We start from the raw sequence: 24,053 nt of genomic DNA, 5'->3' as shown, positions 1-24,053 counted from the left end.
TCTTCGCTGGTTGGTGTCATCGGTGGGACTTTTCTACATTCAGAATCTTGAGAGTTACTTCTCTCGATTCGGCTGTGAAGACGTAGGTCGGCATTCACCTATCACCTTCATCTTCAACTGCACATAGTGTTATTCCTCCTTAGTTGAGATTCAACTACTATGAGAACTGTCTTGCCATCAGGACCTCAGTCTCTAGAAGGCAATTGACTTTCGCCTGTTGGGCACATGCCTTTAGAGAATCATCATCTAGCCTTCTGGCATCGGTGGCAACAGATAGACGATTTGTATGGTCTCTCGGCATAACCCTTCAAAAGGCAAGGGTCACGTGACTTTGCCTTGGATGCTTGGACAGCTCGCCTCACACAACTGAACGCAGTCAGTCGGCAGCTGTCGAAGCGTCCAAGACCGTCACGAGCTGAGCTGTGGACTTTGTATCGGTTGTTCCAGATCAGTTATTACTTCTTCCTACTAGCGTTCTCCGGTACCCATAACCATCGACAAACCCACCATGGAGTGTCGGTGTCTTTATCCACTACGGAGACGAAGAGACTTCGCCGCAGTGGGGTACGAGACCTCGAGACACTTTGCTGCAGTGGGATACGAGACCGCGAAACACTTCGCTGCAGTGGGATATGAGACCGCGACCGCGAGACACTTCGCTGCAGACGGATAGACCATTATGGGTACTGGACATCACTCCGAAGAATATGTTGGACAGGAAGACGGATAGGTCATCGCGACCATATCCTTCTTTCCCTCCGGGACTGCCCACAGGTCCTTGGAACCTCATTTCCCCGGACCAGTGGTGGATGCTTGCAAGATGTGTTTGCTTACCCATCTCCTTAACAGGACAAGTTGCATCTCGTCCATGGTGTGCAGTTGTAGAGGTAAGAAGGATGCGAGAGTTACTGGCTCTCCCCCTTCCAAATCTCGTCTCTCCATTCCTCGTCCTTCGGATTGAGGATAGGACGCGAACTCACACTGGCTGGTCGGACAATTGATGTGGTAAGCCTATACATAAGCATCCTTTTTATGTTTCTTATCAGAATCATAGAAGTAATCCTGCTCCTTCCTCTAGCAAGGGGAGGAAGGAGACTGACAATACTGTAAACCCTTCCCAGAACTTTGCATTAACCCTTAAACGCTGAATGGACATATTTTACGTCGACATTTTTTGTCTCTCGGGTGCCGACTGGACGTATTTTACGTCGACATACAAAAGTTTTTTTAAAAATTTGCGGAAAAATACTTATAGGCCTACCAGCCGAAAACTCTTGAATCATGCGCCTTCGGGGATGCTGGGAGTTCACGGATCAAGGTGTTGTTTTGTTTACAATCGTTATGCAGGCGCGCAAGCGCAAATTTCTTTCTTGCCGCACTAAAAAGTATCAGTGACACATCTCGGAAATTATTTTGTCACTTTGACATAAATTTTGTACCATTTTAAATTAGCCGTTACATGGAGTATTATATATGAAAATGTGTGCATTTTTATGTAGAATACAACTAAAAAACACTCATGATTGTAGCTTTTATCAGTTTTGAGATATTTTCACATAAATAACGATGTGCCAAAATTTCAACCTTCGTTCAACTTTGACTCTACCGAAATGGTCGAAAAACGCAATTGTAAGCTAAAACGCTTATATTTTAGTAATATTCAATCATTTACCTTCATTTTGCAACAATTTGGAAGTCTCTAGCACATATTTCGATTTATGGTGAATTTTATGGAAAAAAAAAAAAATATTTTTCCTTACGTCCGCGCGGTAACTCTTCCGGAAAAAATCATACGTGCGATTGTGGTAATGTTTGCACCATTTTAAATTAGCCGCCATTACATAAAGTTTTGTATATGGAAATGTGTGCAATTTCATGCACAATACAACTAAAAACACCTATGGTTGTGGCTTTTATCAGTTTTTAAATATTTTCATATAAAAAAATGATAAGTGACAAATTTTCAACCTTCGGTCAACTTTGACTCTACCGAAATGGTCGAAAAACGCAATTGTAAGCTAAAATTCTTATATTCTAGTAATATTCAATCATTTACCTTCATTTTGCAACAAATTGGAAGTCTCTAGCACAATATTTCGATTTATGGTGAATTTATGGAAAAAAAATTTTTTTTTTCCTTACGTCTGCGCGGTAACTCTTCCAGAAAAAATCATACGTGCGATTATGGTAATGTTTGCACCATTTTAAATTAGCCATTACATAAAGTTTATATATGAAAATGTGTGCAATTTTATGTAGAATACAAAAAAAAATAATTGAAGGTTGTAGCTTTTCTCATTTTCGAAATATTTGCATATAAATCACGATAAATAGAGAAAAAACCACGTTTGGTCAACTTTGGACTCTACCGAAATGGTCGAAAAACGCAATTGTAAGCTAAAACTCTTACAGTCTAGTAATATTCAGTCATTTATCTTCATCTTGAAACAAATTCGAAGTCTCTAGTACAATATTTAGAATTATGGTGAATTTAAAAAAAAAAAACTTTCCTTCCCTCCGCGCGCTGATTCTCCACCGCAAATCTCCGAAATACGTATGTCGCATTCTCGGAATATTTGCGCCATTTCATATTAGGCAGTTCATAGTGTTTTGTATATGAAAATGTGCACAATTTTATGTAGAATAAAATAAAAAATATTTAAAGGTTGTAGCTTTTCTAATTTTCGAAAAAATTGCATATAAAAAAATATATATAAAAAAATTCGACATTCGGTCAACTTTAACTCGTCAGATAGGGTCGAAAACTGCAATTGTAAGCTAATACTCTTACAGTATAGTAATATTCAATCATTTGTCTTCATTTTGAAACAAATTGGAAGTCTCTAGGACAATATTTAGATTTATGGTGAATTTTTGAAAAAAATATTTGTTTACGTCCGCGCGTTACGAATTTATGCATCCTTTTGTGATAATATTTTCTCTGTGTAGCTTTTATCATTTTACAATGTTTTATATACCAAAATGATCGCAATTTAGTGTACATTACAACGAAAAAAAATTAATTAGTTACCTTTAACCGTTTTGCGTGTAGCGCGATTTGAATAGAATTATATATGAAATTTTGTTTTTGCGCTATCATATATCGCATTATTTATATATGATAATGATATTTTTTTTCATTTCTGATGGTTGCATACTAACCTTCAGGTAATGACAAAAAAAGGAGCCAAAAATGAACTCTTAATCTTGAAAACTAAGCACGCTGTGATTTTTTGAAAAAAATATTTTTTCCGCTTCCGGGCTCACTCCGAGACCCCCTCGGCACATGGAAGACGATTTTTAATATATACCCCTTCGGCGTTTAAGGGTTAATGTCTCCGACGCCAATATTCTTCACAGCCCTTTTTTGAATGAGTCACGATCCCTCACTCATTTCGAAAAGGCTCAGAAGTCTGACTCTTGATCACGCAGCTCCTATACTCCGATCAAGTTGTCAGAGGCAGCAGGGCACTCCTCCTCGCTCTTACGACCAGGAGTTGCAGCCTAGGTGCTCAGAACTCCAGTCAGTTCTAGAGGCTCACTCAGATTCCTCCCACCAATCAGTGAGTCTTCATATTGTTGAAGGACCGAAAGGTTTGTATTACCTATCGGAACAAATAACAATTTGTCGAAAATTGTATTTTTCCTAACTATACAAACCTGATGTCTTTTAACAAATATGCCCACCTCGTGCCACCCCTCAATCTGAACCTGGGCCGAAAGGCATAGTGAAGTGTTTACATCCGGACAGGCTAGCCTGCCCCACGGTAGTTACTGCCTAACCACCTTGTTCAAGATTCAACGGCCGTAATTCCAGCTACGCCTAAAGTATATTCCTATTGTTAAAGGACCTCAGGTTTGTATAGTTAGGAAAAATACAATTTTCTATAAATTATTTTGGACCCGAACGGTTCGCTTCGCTCTTGGTGCTCTGCCAAGCTACTACCCCCGCCTCTCATGAAACATAGGAAGTACTATGCTACGAACTTTGCATTTTTGATGTCGCGCCATTTTAACCCAGATGTCATTCGCCTTAAGCCAGGATTGACTTTGGAGCAGGTGAGGTCGGTGGCTCCGTCCTTGTCTGTGCAAGATGCCTCAGCAGTGGAATCTACAGCAGCCTCCATGTTGCAGACGGTTTCTTGGCTGGACTTCTGGTCTGTGGTCATTGCCAAGATAGCTTTTGACAGGTCCCCAGAAGGGTTGGTGAGTGCATCTTCGCTTGCCAGTCTGTTGCAGTCTGGAGGCAAGGCGTTTTCGTATATGGCTCACCTCAGTGTTAATTTATGGGCTAACCTTCTTCTTATTAGAAGAGACGCAGCTTTGTCTAGGATGGAGAGATCAGTCGACATGGAGTCCTTGCTGGCATTGAGGAACGGAGATCTGTTGGAGTTTCAATATTTGTTTCCTCGGACTGAGCTCGAGAATGCGATAGACCAGCGGTGGGCTGACACCAAAGACAGACTGGTGCACCAGCCCGTGTCTAAGTCGGAGTCTCGTCCTCAGAGACGTCCGGCTCCTCCTCCTCCCCCTGTCCAGCAGCAGTCAAGAAGATTGTTGCTTGGTAGGCCGTCAAGGAATTCCAGTTTGGCAGAGCCTTCCCGTTCGACTCAGCCCAGGTCAGAGGATCAACGTCCCTTTCACTCTCGTTCCTTTAAGCCAAGAAGGGGCCCAAGGGGCAGAGGTAAAGGGGGCCGTCGGTAGGTTAGGCACCTCTCCCTCTCCTGTGCCACGGGTTGAGGGGGTGCCTGGCAGGCCATTGGGCCAAATGGCAGAGTTATGGGGTGGAGAAGTGGGTGGTAGATGTCCTTCGGGTGGGTTACCTACTGCCATTCAACTTCTCTCCTCTGTCTGACAAGCTGCAGCTCAGGAATGCATATCCACTAGATTCTCTGAAGTTCTTGGCTCTTTGGGAGGGAGTGCAGAAGATGCTGGACAAGGATGCAATAGAGGAAGTGGTGCATCCGTCTCCGGGGTTTTACAGTTACATCTTCTTGGTGCCCAAGGCGTCGGGAGGATGGAGACCTGTGATCAACTTATCCACCTTGAATCACTTCATCAGGAAGACATGGTTCAAGATGGAGACCCCGTGTTCGGTGTTGGCAGCCTTGAGGGATTCTCTTGGGGACAAGGTCTTTGAGTTCAAAGTCCTTTGCTTTTGGCTGACAACAGCCCCTCAAGTGTTCACAAGGGTCTTCTCTTTTGTGTCAAGTTGGGCCCATGCTCAGGGGATCCATTTGCTGAGTACCTCGACGATTGGTTAGTCTTTGCAGTTTCCAGGGAAAAGCTGCTGCTGGACAGGGATCGTCTACTCCTGTTCTGTCTGGAACTGGGCATCAAAGTCAACCAGGAAAAGTCGAACCTTGTACCCAGTCAAAGGATTCTCTACCTGGGTATGGTCATCAATACAACAGTGGCAAAAGTTTCATTGTCAGATCAGAGATTGGAGAAGTTGCGGGTGGTGGCGCAACTTCCTGTCAGAACCACATCAGTCAGCTCATCAGTGGCAGGTTCTTCTGGGAGTGTTGTCTTCCCAGGAGAAGCTGGTCCTTCATGGGCATCTTCATCTTCGGTCTCTGCAATGGAGACTGGGAGAATTCTGGTCTCTGGCGGGGGACTCACCCCTGTTAAAGGTTCCTCTGTCACTGGAAGTGAGAGAAGACCTTCGTTGATGGTTGGACGACCAGAATCTTTCGAAGGGTGTCCCTCTGCTTTCTCTTCCACAGGACTTCCTTCTGTTTTCAGAAGCCTCCCTCGCAGGTTGGGGGCCTCATTTAGGCGTTCTCATTGCTTCAGGCGTTTGGAGTTTGGAGGACAAGTAGCAACATATCAACGTCTTGAAGTTGAAGGCAGGCTTCCTGGGTCTAAGGAGTTTTGGGAGAAGGTAGAAGGTCATTCTGTCGCTCTCATGTCAGACAACACCACAGTGGTAGCCTATGTGAACCAGGGAGGCCTGGTTTCTCGTCAACTTCCCACCTGGACCGTCGAGGTTCGTCAGTGGGCGGTCAGCAATTCGGAGAGCTCTCAGCCAGGTATATATCCCAGGCAAACGGAATGTAGTTGCAGACAAACTCAGTCATCGGGATCAGATCCTAAGCACAGAGTGGTCCCTTCATCAAGTGGTAGCAGACAAGCTTTTCCAGGTTTGGGGGAGACCCATGCTGGACCTTTTTGCGGCTCGCTTCAACAGGAAGCTGGAGATATTCTGTTCAATGGTCCCAGATCCTTTAGCATTAGCAGAGGACGCATTCCAACATCCCTGGGACAACCTGGAGGTGTATGCCTTCCCTCCGTTTTGTTTGATCTGTCAAGTTCTGAACAGGCTAATGAGTTCACAGGGTCTCAGGATGACTTTGGTAGCCTCTCTGTGGCCTCAGGCAGAATGGTTCCCAGATCTGTTGTCGTTGTTGTCAGAGGATCTGAGGGAGATTCCCCCCTGGCGACATCTCCTGTGTCAGCCCCATTCAGAAAGGTTCTCCCAGTCAGTAGAATCCCTCTCTCTTCATGGTTGGAGGCTATCAAGTATTTCCTCCAAGTGAGAGGCTTTTCTCAGAGAACAGCTGGGCATATGTCCAGCAGTCTCAGAAAGTCAACCATCGCGGTTTACCAAGGCAAATGGGCGATATACTGTAATTGGTGTTGTAAACCGTGTTTTTCTCCACTCGCAACCTCTATTCAGCGAATAGCAGACTTTTTAACCTTCCTCAGAGATGAGAAACGTTTGTCCATTTCTGCCATTAGAGGCTACAGGGCAGCCCTGAGTTTGGTGTTCCCTTAGAGGTATCGACATCTCCTCTTCCTGGGAACTTTCCCTGCTAGTTAAGGGGTTTGAGCAGTTGAGTTCTCCTAGAGAGCTCAAGCCTCTGACATGGGATATTTCCTCGGTTCTCAAGAGCTTCACTAAGAGTCCATATGAGCCCTTGCATCGCTCATCTGACAGGAACTTGACGCTCAAGACAGTTTTCCTTCTGGCTTTGGCATCTTCCAAGAGGGTAGGAGAGCTCCACAGTCTGAGCTATAGTGAAGCACACCAGGGGTTGGGGGTCGGTGTCCTTCGAATTTGTCCCGGAATTCGTGGCCAAGACCCAAAATCCCTCTGTGCATGATGACAGGTTCACTTCGTTTTCCATTCCATCACTGAATGATTTTGTGGGTGGTGATGCTCAAGAGCTTTTGTTGTGCCCAGTCCGGGCCCTGCATTGCTATCTTAAAAGGACTCAGCACCTTAGACCAGACTGCCACAGACATTTGTTAGCACAGGCCGTACAAAGAAAGACATGTCTAAGATTACTAACTCTTTTTGGATACGGGAAGCCATCAGACAGGCATACTTGACTCTTGATGATTCCATCACCACGTCTGTGCAGGCTGGAGCGCATGACGTTATTGGTATTGGTCCCTCTCTGGCTTTCAAAAGAACTTGGCTGTACATAGAGTGCTGAGCGCTGGTGACTTGGTCACGCCAGTCCACGTTCACCTCTTTCTATCTTAAGGATGTTGCCCACGGATCTGCGGACACGTTTTCCCTGGGTCCTGTGGTGGCTGCCCAACAGGTTATGTAACTCATCATTGCCCTTAACCCTTAAACCCCGAGCCTCTATTTACAAAAGTGTCTGTCATATGCCGGCGACGTTCGGGAGTTAGCGACGAAGCAGAAAAAAGTTTTATTTTAAAAAAATCATAGCACACACAGTTTTTAAGATTAAGTCGCGTCTTTTTTTTTTTTTTTTTTTTTTTTTTTTTTTTTTTTTTTTTTCCCTGAAGTTTAGTATGCATGCAACCACCAGAAATGAAAAAAAATATCATTATCATATACATAAATATTGGAATATATGACAGCACGAAAAAAAATTTCATATACAGTGGTACCTCGACATACGAAAGGCTCAACTTACAAAAAAACTGAGATAACGAAAACGAAAACCAAATACGAAAAAATTTTACAGCTCTGCATACGAAAAAGTTTTCAAGATACGAAAGGTTGTTGCTGTAAAGTCCCGAGATTCGCCCGGACCACCGAGAACAATTTTAAATCTCCCGCGCCTCCAGCTGAGTAAACTCGCCACCATCCTCCCGCTCTCCCATTGGTTCCTGATGCTAGTCACCCCATAAGATCCTGCTCTCCTATTGGTCAGCATCTACCCCTTGTGCTTTAAGTATTCTATTGGTAAAAGGATGCTGTAAATTGAAAAACTTATTCATGCAACACATTTAATAAAAAAAAAACATTAGGTAAAGATAGAATAAAGAATAGAAATGAATGGTTATTATACTGTTTGGTAGTTTCAGTAGTTGAAGAAAGATAATGAAAATTTATGGCTTACTGTGTAAAGTGATTGCTTGGCGATCGTTCGATACTCGTAAGTGCTGGATGTAAACAAAAGTTTGGAAGCTTTTTTTTGTTTGTTTATTATAGTTAATGGTTACTTAATAATTATTTGAAATGAGTACATGCAATACATTTAATAAAAAAAATTGTGAATTAGATATCATAAAATATAAAATAAATCAGACTGCCAACAAATACGTATTTTGTAGAATTCTTCTGTTTTAGTATTATGTTACGTATATGTTTCATTATAGCTGTCAGTAACTCGGTATCTCCATTAGGTAAAGATAGAATAAAGAATAGAAATGAATGGTTATTATTGTGTCCTAGGAAAAGTGATTGCTTGGCGTTCGTTCGGTACACGTAAGACGGTAAGAGCTGAATGTAAACAATCGATTGGAAGGTTTTTTTTTGTTTGTTTGTGTATTATAGTTAATGATTAATTAATAATTATTTGAAATGAGTACAGTGTTCCCCCCGTATTCGCGTTCTCCAGATTCGCGGACTCACACATTCGTAGATTTTTCTTTGGAACCTATCTAGAAATTATTCGCGGACGGACTCGCCTATTCGCGGAATTTTCCGACGAAAATAATCACTAATTAGTGTATTTTGATGTTTATTTTCATGACTAAATACATTTTTATGATACAAAAATGATTTACTAATTTTCAAATATGAATTTTGATTAATACTGTATTAGTAAGTTTAATAAGTTTAAATATCACATAATAAAAATAATAATTTTCTCTCTCTCTCTCTCTCTCTCTCTCTCTCTCTCTCTCTCTCTCTCTCTCTACTACAAAGATGTATGTTTTTTTGTATGATAATTAAATGATTTACTATTTTCAAGTATTAATATTAATTTATACAGCAATAATATCAATTCATTAAAGAAAATACCATAGTGAATTAGTAAGATTTTAGCTTATAAATTTAAAAAATTATGGAAGAATGAATGAAATCCCAGTCAGATTCTTTCTAAAAAAAACTCAGATATACGTATCAAGTGACTGGAGGGGGAAGGAGCTGATTTGTTGCTGTCATCAAGTGGGCATGAAATTTCCACCCCTCTCTCTCTTCTCTCTCTCTCTCCTCCTCTTCTCTCTCTCTCTATCTCTCTCTCTCTCTCTCTCTCTCTCTCTGCCTCTCTCTCTCTCTCTCTCTTAAAGCGATGTATGTTTTTTGGATGATGATTTACTAATTTTCAAATATCAATATTAATGTAAACAGCAATAATATAAATTCATTAAAGAAAATACTAAAGTGAATTAGCAAGATTTTAGTTTATAAATAAAAAGAATTATGTAACCCCGTGTCTTGTTACGTAGCCAGCTTTGTTGGCTGGGTTCCAACTGTCAAATCCAGTGTTGCCATCTACGGATCATTGAGATTCTCTCTCTCTTTTCTCTTTTGCTGATATATATGAGATAATTTCTATGGTACATGTGTACGTTTATTAATATTTTCGCATAATAATAATAATAATAATAATAATAATAATAATAATAATAATATAACTAATCTCAAAATTCACATGTGATAATATTTTAAAGAAGTACAATAATCTATCCATTTCACTCTTTTAAATAAGGACAACCCTCTCTCTCTCTCTCTCTCATCTCCCTCTACCTCTCTCTCTCTCGTCGTCGTCTCTCTCTCTGTTCTCGTCTCTCTATCTCTCCTCTCTCTCTCTCTCTCTCTCTCTCATCTCTCTCTCTCTCCCTCTCATCACACGAGATACTAGCATGCACTCTAGTGGTAACTCTCGCTCTCTCTCTCTCTCTCTCTCTGCTATTGGCTGTTTATATATTTCTAATGGTAAAATGTTTAAGATTACTTTAAAATTATATTAATAATACCAATTCAATGGTATATTTGATGTAGGATAATACTTTAAGTAGACATTTGGTATTTGTGATTTCACATTGCATTGTTCCCTTGTAAAAAGAAAATGGATGTCTCAAATAGTAATAGTATGAAAGAAAACGTGCATGACAGAATACTTATGGGGGGACTGAATTATTTTCACATACGTAACTAAGTCATTCAGTACGTACATAGTATGTATTTATGTATAAACATAAAATGTAAGATTTACTTTAAAATAGTATTAATAATATTTCAAAGATTAATATGAACCATGATAAGATATTTTATGTATATTTGATGAAGGATGGTCTGTATGGGATACTTTGGTGTTTGCATCTCCAGGATAGTTTATGAGCATTTTTAGAGGGGGGTCCAAACATTCGCGGATTCTAACTATTCGCGGGGGGGTCTGGTACGCATCCCCCGCGAATACGGGGGGACCACTGTACATACTGATTATTTATACATTTTATTGGCATATTCTAAGCTTTTAGCTTCTTAGGTTTAGATATCAGAATCATAGACTAGGCTACAGTAGCAACCGCTAACATAGGCTAGGCTTATTGCTTAGGGACATATGGTAAAGTCCTAATATATGCAGTAAAAATGGGGTTGAACATTACATGCAGTTGAATATTACTCAAGTATGTACAGTATTTTGCCTTTTTGGAGTCATATTTCTTCCGTCGGATCGGCGTCGTAACCCTAGAACATGTGTTTTAGGCCTGGAAATCTAATTTACTGGGGTGTTTTTGGAGGGGCTTGGAACGGATTAGCCATTTTACATGTAAAATGTGGTCCAAGATACGAAAACCTCATGATACGAAGGGCGCCTCGGAATGGATTAATTTCGTATCACGAGGTACTACTGTATAATTGTATACAAATTGCGCTGTGAGCAAAACGGTTAAAGCTAATGAGTTATTTTTTTGTTTTTGTGTTTTACTCTAAATTGCGATGATTTTGGTATTTAACAATTTTAAAATGATCAAAGCAACACAGAGAAAATATTATCACAAAATGATGCATGAATTCGTAAAGCGCGGAGATAAAAACAAGTTTTTTTTCTAAAACTCGCGCATGCGCGGCTGCTTAACTCTTGTAAACAAAACAACAGTGTGATCTGTGAACTTCCAGCATCCCTCAAGGGGCGTGATTTAAAATCTTTGGCAAACTAGTCCTATAACTATTTTTCCGTGAATATTTAAAAAACCTTTTTGTAGTCTACATACCGTACGTCCACTTGGCACCCGACAGACAATTTTAGTCAACGTACAATACGTCCAGTCGGCGTTTAAGGGTTAACAGGGCACTTTTGTATCTTACATAAGATGATTGTGTGGATGAGAGAATGAGAGAGTTGGCTGGTCTCCTTCTTTGTCTTGTACCTTTCCTTCTTCCTTCAGGCATGTTAAGGAATAGACACGTTATTCGCTGGACTGGTCTGTTACAGGTGAGTAAGGTAGTCATACTGATAGTGTGGTCACTTAATATACAAATATCAAACCCTCTGTTGGGTAGCATACGCTCCACTCCTTGGCAAGGAGGAGTTGGGAGTAGTACAAATCCAGGTGTATTGGTTTGCTATTGGGCAGTCAAAGTTTCTCTTTGGTTCCCTATACAATGGTTCTCCCACATATCATTGTACGTCACTCAGTGTCGGAGTGGTTAGATATCAATTTATCTAGCTTCTCAACGGGCTTCAGTCCCTCTCCAGAAGTCATTTCTTCTGGAAGCTGGACTGGTAGGTAGGGCCCCAGCCAGTTTAGGATGTCTTGTACCTCCCTCCAAGTATGAGTCTATCCTATTGTTAAGCCGAAGGTTTGTTCGCATTTGAACAAATGACAAATCTTCTAAGACTATTTGTATTTTTCATAGCAACAAACCTAAGGTCTTAACATTATACTGCCCGCCTCTAGCTGCCCCTCTGTGTGTTAAGACATCCTGAGTTGGGAAAGACTTGACGTGGTGGCGTAGGTGAGTGGTCCTTGACCACTCTTCACCTGATCTACGCATGCGTTGCCAGATATCACAAGATTCCTTGCTTTCATATGTTTTTTAACCGGATCTAGCTAGGCGCTAGAAATTATCCTATTTTTAAGACCTCAGGTTTGTAGCTATGAAAAATACAAATTGTCTTAGAAAATTTGTCATTTTAAAATATTGATTTTGATAAAACTGTTGTTGTACATAAAAAACTTGCCACGTAATTACATAGCCAGCCAAGAGCTTCTTACCTACTCCAGCCTAAAAATTCAAAATTAGTGGTAGCACCTGCATTTGTCCAGGTGTACTTAACATGCCCTACCCACTATTGGTACTGAGAGAAGGAACAACCAGGCAGGGAGCTCCAAATTGTTTTCTGCCAGCTCCCGAGCAACACTGGTGGTTTCCAGTAGCCTAATTCATTGTTTTTGTTGGATGATTTTGGAGATCTTGGTGAAGTACTTTGTATTGTTCTGTAGCGAATTGAACTCAGAATATTGGACTCTAGCACAACGAGTGTTAGGTTTTGTATAAAACGTTGCAAAACTAGATTAGCTAAATCTTATGATCCTCATACCAGAAGTGTAAAATGTAGGGGTCAGGAGTGTAAGAAGGAGGTCACTTGTGCTGAATGTAATGCATGGGATGATAAGCAATGGAAAATCTTTAGGTCCCATTAGGACAAAATGGATAAGGATAGGAAGAGAAAGGCAGCTATTAGAGCCAAAGGTAAGCGTAACTTAGGAACTGTGCAAGTTACAGAATAAGTAGTTGATAGTACTGTTTTTTTGCCTATGATCCCTATATCTTCCCCAATCCTTAGCCCTCCCGCTCTTATGTCATGCTTATTCCAGGTTCCCATGCTCGTGACCTTAACACCATTGCCAGCCTCTAATCAAGGCTCGATAAGAAATTCGAGTTATTAGTGAGTGCAGTGAGGGAACTTAGATCATCTTTCAAAGCCTTAATGAAAAAAGGCAATATTCCAAGTCTAAGTGCTGTGCAAAGTGAGAGTGTAGAGTAGGTGGTTGTTTGTCCTACAGTGTTTCTAGACAGAGGTCCCTGTCCTGCTCCCCCACACCAGGGTGCAGACATACTGGAAGTCCAAGGGAGCCAGGTGGGGTTTGGCTACTGACAGTCACCCGTCAGCCAAACCTGTTGATCATCTCCAGGTTTTGATAGAACACCACTGGAAAGGTATCTCTTTCAGTGTGCATTTGACTCTGAGCAAGAGGTGTCTAGTGCGCTATCAAGTTTCTGTGCGTCCTCTCGAGGCATTCCACGGATGCAAATAGCACCCCTCTGCCTACCAAGAAGTCCAAAGAGGCTAGTTTCAGTCCTCAGCCTTCATGCAATTATGTGGTGCCACCTCCTGCTTCTTTGGCACCTCCGCCTTGCCCCATTTGGGATAGCGTGGAGTCTCTCTCTCCTCTGGACTTCCCATTTGTAGCTCCTAAGTGCAAGACTGAACCTCTTAGGCACTCTTCTCCTTCTGCAAAATCATGTCCCATTTCGGCACTTTCCAAGTCAAAAGATTCAAATTTGTCGCCCATATCATCGGATGAAGAGGATGTAGGACAGAATTCCTCTCCATTGTCACCCTACTCAGCATTATTGAGATATTTTCTCAATTTCCCAAACTTTTTCTTGCCTGCAGCACAGCATCCCCAGCTTTGACCACTTGGCTCTTCTTAAGCTGTTCTCTCGTCATCAGCAAAGAAGGTTCTTAAAAGAGATGTAGACACCTGGTTGGCCACTAAGAAGAAGCTGGGTAAGGCAACTTTCCCCTTCCCCTGTGCAAGTTAGTTAAGAGAAGCTATCACTTTTTATGCCACTTTGGGAGTTTCTGCCTCCTCCCAGGGGGACTTCTCTGGTTTGGTCAATACAACTCGTCGGGCTGCCTTTTTGTCGGCTTAAGTTTTATTTCTTTTCCTGAGATGGAACATCTGACTAGAAATTTGTTCAAGAAGTTGGAAGTTTCTAGCTTTTTTGACTGGACCATTGTGGTATTAGCTAAAAAGATAGAACACTGCCATGTGATTGTGAAAGATATTGCAGCAGACTGTTTGGGTGTCTTGTCAGGCACCGACAAGGCAATAAGGGATGGCTCTGCAGACCTCGCCCCTCTGTTTTCCTTCTGTATCCTCAAGAAAAAAAGAGCTGTGGTGCTTGTTCACTGCTAACAGGATAACCATGGCACAGAAGTTGGTGCTTTTGTTTTCCATGTTAGGTAGCCCACACCTTTTCCAACAAAATCTGCTGCAAGATGTTTTATCATCATTGCAGAAGTAGTCAACCAATGACCTGGCAGAATTGACAAAATGGCCCAGAGAATCTCAGTCTAGCATGAGGAAGTCTTTTTTGCCTCTCCAACCCCAGTCCTTTCGTCATGGAAGGCAAAGAACCCAGCAAAGCCCTCACACAAACCTGTGACCCCCCACAAGATCTATCAGAAAGACAACTTTTATACCAGTGAAAAAGAAACAAAAACGTTGTCCTGTGTGCTCCTGTAGGGGCCAGATTGGGACTGTTTTAGAGGGAATGGAGTCCTAGAGGAGCAGAACCTTTGGTGGTCAAGGGATTAGAACAAGGTTATGCCATTCCCTTCAAGGAAAGCCCTACTTTAGCCAGATCGCCGATAGTAGTGCAGGTCTACTCAATTAACGCAGAGAAATTTACAGCCCTCTCTCGAGAGGTGGAGTCCCTATTTTGCAAAGGAGCAGTGGAAGTAGTGGAAGATAAAAAACCGAAAGGCTTTATAACATACTTTTGGTAGTCCCCAAGTCATCGGGGAGGCTGGAGGCCTGTCCTGGATTGGATGGTTACCCTGGATATGAAGGATGCATATTTCCACATTATTGTGCATCCAAGTTCCAGGAAGTTTCTCCATTTTGTTTTTCAAGGGAAAGTACTTCAGTTTCGGGCCCTGTGTTTTGGTGTGTTGATGGCTCCACAGGTTTTTACGTGTATTCTTACTCCTCTTGGCAGATGGCTTCCCCTTGTGGAATTAAATGTATCGTTTTATTTAGAGGACTGGCTTCTCAGATCCCAGTCAAAGGACAAATTTGTAGGACCTGTCGAAAACTCTTCTTATAACAGAGAATCTAGTTATTTTAGTAAATAGATAGAAGTCACAGATATGAAATATGCCAGTGGAAATTGTACTCATAATCATAGGAACACTAGGCACGATCCCAAGATTCCTGAAAAGGAACCTGGAAAAACTTGTTGCTGAAGTAGCTTCAGTACTCATGCAGAAGAGTGTGCTACTAAAACAGTGCACATAGTAGTGATGGACTCTAAAGGAAGCAGGGTGCAACCTGGAACCCCACACCATAAAAACCACCCAGTCAAATGGGATGACTGTGATAAACAAACAAACAAAAAATAATAATTATAATAATAATACTGTTAAAGAGGATGGCAGAATTAAGCGAATTGATTATATATACAGTGGACCCCCCGTATTCGCGTTCTCTGGATTCGCGGACTCACATTCGTGGATTTCTCTTGGGAACGTTTCCCCACATTATTCGCGGAAAATTTGCATATTCGCGGTATTTTTCTATGAGAAATATCCATGAATTCCTGGTTTTTTCATCAAATTGATCATAAAATGTACTTTTTATGATAAAACTTAAAAAAACAAAGTATAAACATTTTTAGTGGTTTTTTCTTGAGCTTTAACTAACAAAATAGGCTGTTTTCAGTGTTTCTATAGGGGTTCTAACTATTCCCGGGGGGGTCTGGTACGCATCCCCCGCGAATACAAGGGGACCACTGTATATTGTTTTTTCTATTTTTCTTACAATTTGCTTCTCAGGCTCAGTGATACGTATTTCTGAGTAACTGGCCAATATTCATATTGGGAATTTCTAAAAGTTATAAAAATCCTGGAGGTGGTCTTTTATTTTATTAAAACAGGATCTCAGATCCAGGTCAAGCAGGGTTCATCATCAGTGCTGGTGTTGATGCTGGATAGCTGGTATCACGTAACGTTTCAACCTTCTTGCAGGTCATCTTCACGATGAGTCAGTTGAAGGACTGTAGCAAGAGAGTCTGCATGGCAGTATTTTTAGCAGCTTAGACCTAGATTAGGGTTCTCATTAGTTGGGCCAGTCTTGGGCGAAGCCGTGGATCTCGCATTGATGGCTGTGGTAATTCTGTCATGCGTGTGCAATCGTATTGTGCCTGGGAATGGAAGTCAGGAATTCCGTCTGTAGCAAGAGTCCTATCTTCCTGTGGGGGCTCCTGATTACCTGGCATTGTCGGGGGGTTGTTCGTTGCTCTCCGGGCGGCGGTGGGAAGGAGAAATGTTTCCTGCGTGATGTTTAAATAATAATAAGAAGAGGGGAAGACAACCATTAGGAAATTCCTGAAGCTGAACCAAGTAAGAGATGGAAAACGTATGGCGCAATCTGGTATTACACAACTAACATGTCTTACCCCCCCCATTTTTTTATTAAACTACACAAATTGGAAACTCTTACCTGCTGTCAATGGTGCCCTCTGTCTGCAACCATGTCGTTAGGCTATTAAGATCTCGTAAGTATAAATATATACTATTTATTACCCAAAGCAGTTGAATATAAAATAGAACAAAATGATTAACAGAAAACCCAAATCTGCCCATAAAGAAACCAGTAAGTTAACATTCTACCCTCCTGACTAAGAATTCACTCCCAGATCCAAAATGTCAATAAGTTCATTTAACATAGTCAGGTTAGAGAATCCCATCTCTAAATTAGTCATGGAATAGGACCCATCTGTAATAAAGATAATAATGGATAAAAGATACACTTCACACATCACTCTTTTCAAAGTATTCACGTAAAGAGAGTATTTCACACTTCTCTCTCTTTTCAAAGGTAACGGTTTTCTAAGTATTACAAAATATGCGTTATACCTTTACGATGGGGCTTTCTCTCCCGACACTCGGCGTGTACCACCTGACCTCTTTGTGTTCACCGAAAAGAATGTGTCTTTCGCAAGTGCCTTGGACTTAGGCCTGTAACATCCGTACAAACGAATGTACATGCTTGATGACAGGGTGAGTGATCTTTCTGTTATACTGCTTGCGTACTCAAATTCCTTCGCTCAAGTAAGCTGCCCTCACAGCTTGGCTTGTCTCCAAGCAAGACGTGATATGTGATTTCACTTAACATTACGCACTTGTAAGACATGCAACATGGCTCCAGGAAGTCAAGGACGAGGAAATAGGGAGGTTAAAACAATGATTCACCAATATCATGACAAGACACAGTCAGATACCAACTAAGAAAATTCCCACTTGGAAAGCTCCAGGTCCCAATGATGTCCATGGATACAGGCTCAAAAATTTCAAGGCCCTACGCCTATGAATAGAAGAACAACTTCAGCATTGTATCACAAACCACCATGCACCCAAATGGATGACCACAGGTAGAACAGAACATCCTTAGTACAGAAAGACAAGAACAAGGGAAATATAGCAAGTAACTACAGGCCTACCATCTGCCTACCAGTAATATGGAAATTACTAATAGGTATCATCAATGAAAGGCTATACAACTACCTAGTGGATGCAAACACTATCCCCCACAAACAGAAAGCTGCAGAAGGAAGTGAAGGGGCACAGAAGACCAGCTTCTAACAAAATGGTAATGAAGAATAGTAAGAAAAGGAAAACCAACCAAAGCATGGCATGGATTGACTACACAAAAGCCTTTGACACGATACCACACATGTAGCTGATAGAATGCCTGAAAATATATGGGCTAGAGGAAAACACCATCAGCTTCCTAAAAATTACAATGCACAACTTGAATACAGTACTTACAAGCTCAGCAGAGGGTAACATCAGGAGAGGGATCTTTCAAGGCAAATCACAGTCCCCGCTACTCTTCGTAGTAGCCATGATTCCCATGACAAAAATGTTGCAGAAGAGGGATGGTTGATGCCAAATCAAGAAAGGAGGCAAAAGAATTAACATTTAATATTCATGGATGTCATCAAGCTTTATGGTAAAAGAATCAAGGGAAAAGATACTCTAATTCAGACTGTAAGGATTATATACATGGGATATCAGGATGGATTTTGGAATAGAAAAATGTGCCTTGGTCAACATACAAAAAGGCAAAGTGACAAGGACTGAAGGGATGAAGCTACCAGATCGGAATAGCATCAAACATATAGATGAAACTGGATACAAATACTTGGGAATAGTAGGAGGGGAGGATATAAAACACCAAGAGATGAAGGACACGATCGGGAAAGAATATGTACCGATACTAAGGTGATACTCAAGTCAAAACTCCACACCAGAAATATGATGAAAGCCATAAACACATGAGCAGTACCAGTAATCAGATACAGTGCAGTAGGGGTGGGCAGAAATCGACTCCGGAATCAATCTTGGCGAGTCTAGCTTAGTGATTCTGGAGTCAACTCACATCCACAGAAAATCGACTCAGTGATTCTGGAGTCAACTCACATCCACAGAAAATCGACTCCGCTCTGCTCCCTATTCACCAGCTGTTCGGCGCATGTGATCATGAATTCATGACTCATTCATCAAGATCACTGACCTGGGGCAGCTCGCTGACTGCTCGTGCATAGGGATCAGTCAGTCAATGACATTCAGTGTTTATAGGAAGGAGTATATACAGTCCGGTCCCAAATTGTATGTGTTCGAATTGTGCAGTTCCCCTTTTATGTGGTCGCTAGTTCTCAAAAATAGATTTTCTGTATCTGCGAAGCCGTTCAAATTCTGCAAGTCAAGCGCCACAAAACTTATCAAATCTATTTTCTTTTCAAGTATTTTAGATGTGGGGGGGGGGGGGGGGGTTGTGGGGGGGGGGGGTGGTGGATCTGAGAGAAGAGGTGGGGGGAATGCTTGGAGGAAACAACTATTATTCCTCCAAGGGGGAATGCGAGAGAAAGATTTCCTGCTCAGCCATTAGCTAAGATGGAAGGCGCTGCCTCACGCGTTTGTGACGTCATAGCGCAGTGTGCATGAATGATCATCGCAACATGTATTATTCAGATCTGCGAATTGTATTCTGGTCATCCGCATCATGCAGATTTGATCATTTATTTTTTTCTATTGTTGAAATAGGTTTTGATGAAAATGACTAGTAAAAGTAATGAACAGAGAAGCAAATGAGAGAGAGAGAGAGAGAGAGAGAGAGAGAGAGAGAGAGAGAGAGAGAGAGAGAGAGAGAGAGAGAGAGAGAGAGAGAGAGAGAATCATTCAATTCAAACTTTTCAAGAAACTCATTTCATGTTGAATTTTGAATTTTTATCATTTCTTTTTAAGAAATTGTAATTTCATATCAAATTTGAGTTTGAGAGAGAGAGAGAGAGAATCATTTTATATAAACTTTTCAAGAAACTCATTACATGTTGAATTTTTAGAATTTTGAATTTTTATAATTTCTTTTTAAGAAATTGGATATATAAATTTTGAAATTTTTCCATTAGTTCTTTTTATCGTAGAATAAATTTCTTTATTTTTAGAATTTTGAATTTTTATAATTTCTTTTTAAGAAATTGTGATATAGTATAAAATTTTGAATTTTCATTAGTTCTTTTTTTATCGTAGAATAAATTTCTATGAAAATGATTACATTGTAAACATGCTGGACAAATAAGCAGACAGTTTATCAGTTCTTTTTTTATTGTATAATAAATTTCTATGAAAACGATTATACAGTGAACATGCTGGACAAATAAACAGACAGGCAATCGTAACTAGGTTTGTTAGGCTGAAAGGGAGTGAAGACACGCATGATCCGCTAGTCCCCGAAACCTCAAATGGTTCACAAAGCCTTCCTTCAGCAGAAGAACTCTTCACAGAGGATGAAATAGAGGAGTTTGAAGGTTTTTTGGCAGAGGATAGGTAGAGGAAATTCCATCCAAAAGGTTTTTTTTAAAGGAAATGACTGTATCGTACAGTACACTTGCACCCAATGGTGGCATTGTTTACGTGTGGTAGTTTTCACCATCCTGTGTGTGATTTAAAACTTTTTCAAGTTATTAAAACCTTTTTAATGTTTTATTTATCCATAAGAACAATTTCATATTGGAAAAAATGACAGTATACATAGTACAGAGAAAGTATTGAAAATGGGTAGTTTAAAAAAGTTTGACTGGGTAAGTTGCCATTTGCCTTGGCCCTAATGGAATTATTCCCATAAGGTATGTGTTTTGAAATCTGAGAATTTCCAATTCTGCGAGGCTGTGGATCTACCAAAGTCTCGCATAATTGGGGACCATACTGTATAAAAGAGAGGAGAGTAAAAAAAAATATATAATAAGTGAGTGTAAAATGAAATAGATTAATATAGAAAAATTTTAAGGTGAATAAAAATGAGTGTCAACAATTGTAATTGAAATTAAACTTACAAACAATCTTTGAAACATATAGCAGAATAATTGATCATAAGTTTTTCAAGACAAACTGCTAAAACTGAAAGCCATAGGGCAAGGGCATAGATTAAGAGGAATAAGATGGCCCAGAGAAGGCAGATAGCCTAAAGCAATGTTCTCCCATATGAAAACAGGCGATGCTACTTTAAGCTGTTTTAACTCCTCCCTACCACTCAATTTTAGATTGACTTTATGGTCTTGTTTGGTTGGACAGAGAACACCTTTATGTAATTATCTTGGAATGCAGGCCTTTGTCTCTCTTAAGCATCTTAGGAAGCGCCCAAGGGCCGAGTGATTGCTATATTGACATCATCCTGAGTGACCCGAAGAATATTTCTTTCCTCCATGACCTCCCCCAAACCCTCTATCCTTTGTTTGTTTGTCTTAGGTGCTGCTGCACCCAGGGAGTCGACGCCAAAGTTGATTTTTGCGAGTCCACCCTCTCCCAGAGTCGATTTTGTAGTCCAAAATTAGCAATTCTTGCCCAGCCCTACAGTGCAGGAGTAGTGGAGTGGAGGAAGGCTGAACTTTGCAGCATAGACCAGAAAGCTAGGAAACACATGACAATACACAAAGCACTACACCCAAGGGTAAATACAGACAAACTATGCATAACACGAAAGGAAGGAGGGAGAGGGGCACTAAGTATAGAAGACTTTGTCAACATCGAGAGCAGAGCACTGGGGCAATAGTATTTGAAAACCAGTGAAGACAAGTGGTTAAGGAGTGCATAGGAAGAAGGACTGATGAAAGTAGACTGATGAAAGTAGATAAGATCCAAAAATATACAAAGACAGGAGAATGACAAACAGAATGGAGGAATGGCACATCAGACCAATGCACAGACAGTATATAAGACAGACTGAAGAACTGGCCAGCAATGAAACATGGCAGTGGCTACATAAGGGAGAACTCAAGGAGGAAACAGAAGGAATACTAAAAGGAGTGTAAGATGAGGCCCAAAGAACCAGATGCTATGTCCAGAGAACAATATGTAGATGGAAATAACATCTCACTCATATGCAGGGAGTGCAATATGAAAAATGAGACCATAAACCACATAGCCACTGAATGTCTGGCACTTGCACAGAACCAGTGCAAAAAGGTGGCATGATTCAGTAGCAAAAGCCCTCCACTGGACCGTGTGCAAGAAATACTAGCTAACTTGCAGTAATAAGTGGCATGAACACTAACCTGAGGGAGTGATAGAAAATGATCAGGCAAAGATCCTCTGGGACTATGGTATCAGAACAGATAGTGTGATATATGGTGTTGATTGACAAAATCAAGAAGAAAGTATCACTCATTGATGTCACAATACCATGGGACACCAGAGCAGATGAGAAAGAAAGATAAAATATTGATAAGTATCAAGACCTGAGAATAGAAATAAGAAGGATATGGGATATGTCAGTGGAAACACATGACAATACACAAAGCACTACACCCAAGGGTAAATACAGACAAACTATGCATAACACGAAAGGAAGGAGGGAGAGGGGCACTAAGTATAGAAGACTTTGTCAACATCGAGAGCAGAGCACTGGGGCAATAGTATTTGAAAACCAGTGAAGACAAGTGGTTAAGGAGTGCATAGGAAGAAGGACTGATGAAAGTAGATGAAGATCCAAAAATATACAAAGACAGGAGAATGACAAACAGAATGGAGGAATGGCACATCAGACCAATGCACAGACAGTATGTAAGACAGACTGAAGAACTGGCCAGCAATGAAACATGGCAGTGGCTACATAAGGGAGAACTCAAGGAGGAAACAGAAGGAATACTAAAAGGAGTGTAAGATGAGGCCTTAAGAACCAGATACTATGTCCAGAGAACAATATGTAGATGGAAATAACATCTCACTCATATGCAGGGAGTGCAATATGAAAAATGAGACCATAAACCACATAGCCACTGAATGTCTGGCACTTGCACAGAACCAGTGCAAAAAGGTGGCATGATTCAGTAGCAAAAGCCCTCCACTGGACCGTGTGCAAGAAATACTAGCTAACTTGCAGTAATAAGTGGCATGAACACTAACCTGAGGGAGTGATAGAAAATGATCAGGCAAAGATCCTCTGGGACTATGGTATCAGAACAGATAGTGTGATACATGGTGTTGATTGACAAAATCAAGAAGAAAGTATCACTCATTGATGTCACAATACCATGGGACACCAGAGCAGATGAGAAAGAAAGATAAAAAATTGATAAGTATCAAGACCTGAGAATAGAAATAAGAAGGATATAGGATATGCCAGTGGAAATTGTACCCATAATCATAGGAACGCTAGGCACGATCCCAAGATCCCTGAAAAAGAACCTGGAAAAACTGGATGCCAAAGTATCTCCAGGACTCATGCAAAAGAGTGTGCTGTTAGAAACAGTGCTCAGTGATAAAAGTGATGCTCATAAGTAGGCAGGACTAGCAGAGTTTGCAGAAGGAATCTTTATGATTCTATCAGAACCTAAACTGATGATGTTTTAAGGTGCTTTAAATGTGGGTCTGTTGGGCTCTCAGACTAAGGGCATCTGGTAAAGCAAGAATAGACTATGCTCATCTTGTTGTCCTTACATTGGGGACATGACCAACAATGCTACAACTGTTGTTTACCTGTGGAATCAGGAAAGGAACTAAGTCAGTCCCTTTGCTTTTAGCATTTATCTTCGTTTGAGCTGAGGTGAACATCACCATAGCACCAAAGTTCTTTTTGGGATCTCCTAGCGTGTTGGCAGGTGGTCCCTTTACTTGGAATTTACCAATGCCTATGGTAGGTATGGGGACATGCTTGCCATGTTAAACACCTGACTACCACAGCTGCACCCAGTAGTGCAGTGGTGAACAGTATGTTCTAGGATTGTGATAGTGTAGATATGTATGACTACTTCATTCAGACATCTGGGACAGGTTCTTGTGAAGTTTTGGACTTCCTAAATCTTGGATGATCCATTTTTCCCTTTTGGCCATATGGGAAGTGGTTCCTGGGCATCTTAGATCTTCCTGTAGTCATCTTCAGAATTCTTGCTTTATCAGCATTTTTGAAGCAATTACCCAAAGGCTCATCTTTACAATTGGAGTTTATCCAGTATAGTCTAGGAGAATGGCTGTTCAAAAAGTAGCACCAGCATCTATCGTCACCCCTAGCATATCCTCTAACGTTCCCCTTTATCAGGGCAAGAGTACTAGGTATTTTTGATAGATGGGTTTGTTAAATATAGTTTCATTGTTTAAAACATTATGTAATATTCCATGCAAGGAATCACCTGACAGATAAGCAGGTTTTACTCTTGTATATTAATTTCATGTTCTCAGCCATACAGCATCATATTACATACACAGTATGGCAAGAAGAAAGTAAGTTAATAGTATTTATGAAACCTGAAAAGTTAATTATTTATATAGGCAGTCCCAGGTTTATGATAGGTTTTCCGTTCCTACACCACATCATAAGCT

At 40.8% G+C, this 24,053-nt stretch overlaps 1 protein-coding gene across 4 annotated transcripts in view; it reads left to right on the top strand.

Moving 5' to 3' along the window:
• LOC135219427 (choline/ethanolaminephosphotransferase 1-like) overlaps positions 1-24,053 on the top strand; it is a 433,147-nt gene that overhangs the window by 261,414 nt on the left and 147,680 nt on the right. The gene's annotated exons all lie outside the window — the stretch shown is intronic.

Source organism: Macrobrachium nipponense, chromosome 1 (assembly GCF_015104395.2).
Source record: "Macrobrachium nipponense isolate FS-2020 chromosome 1, ASM1510439v2, whole genome shotgun sequence".
Classification (NCBI taxonomy): domain Eukaryota; kingdom Metazoa; phylum Arthropoda; class Malacostraca; order Decapoda; family Palaemonidae; genus Macrobrachium; species Macrobrachium nipponense.
This window is presented reverse-complemented; position numbering and strand designations above follow the sequence as displayed.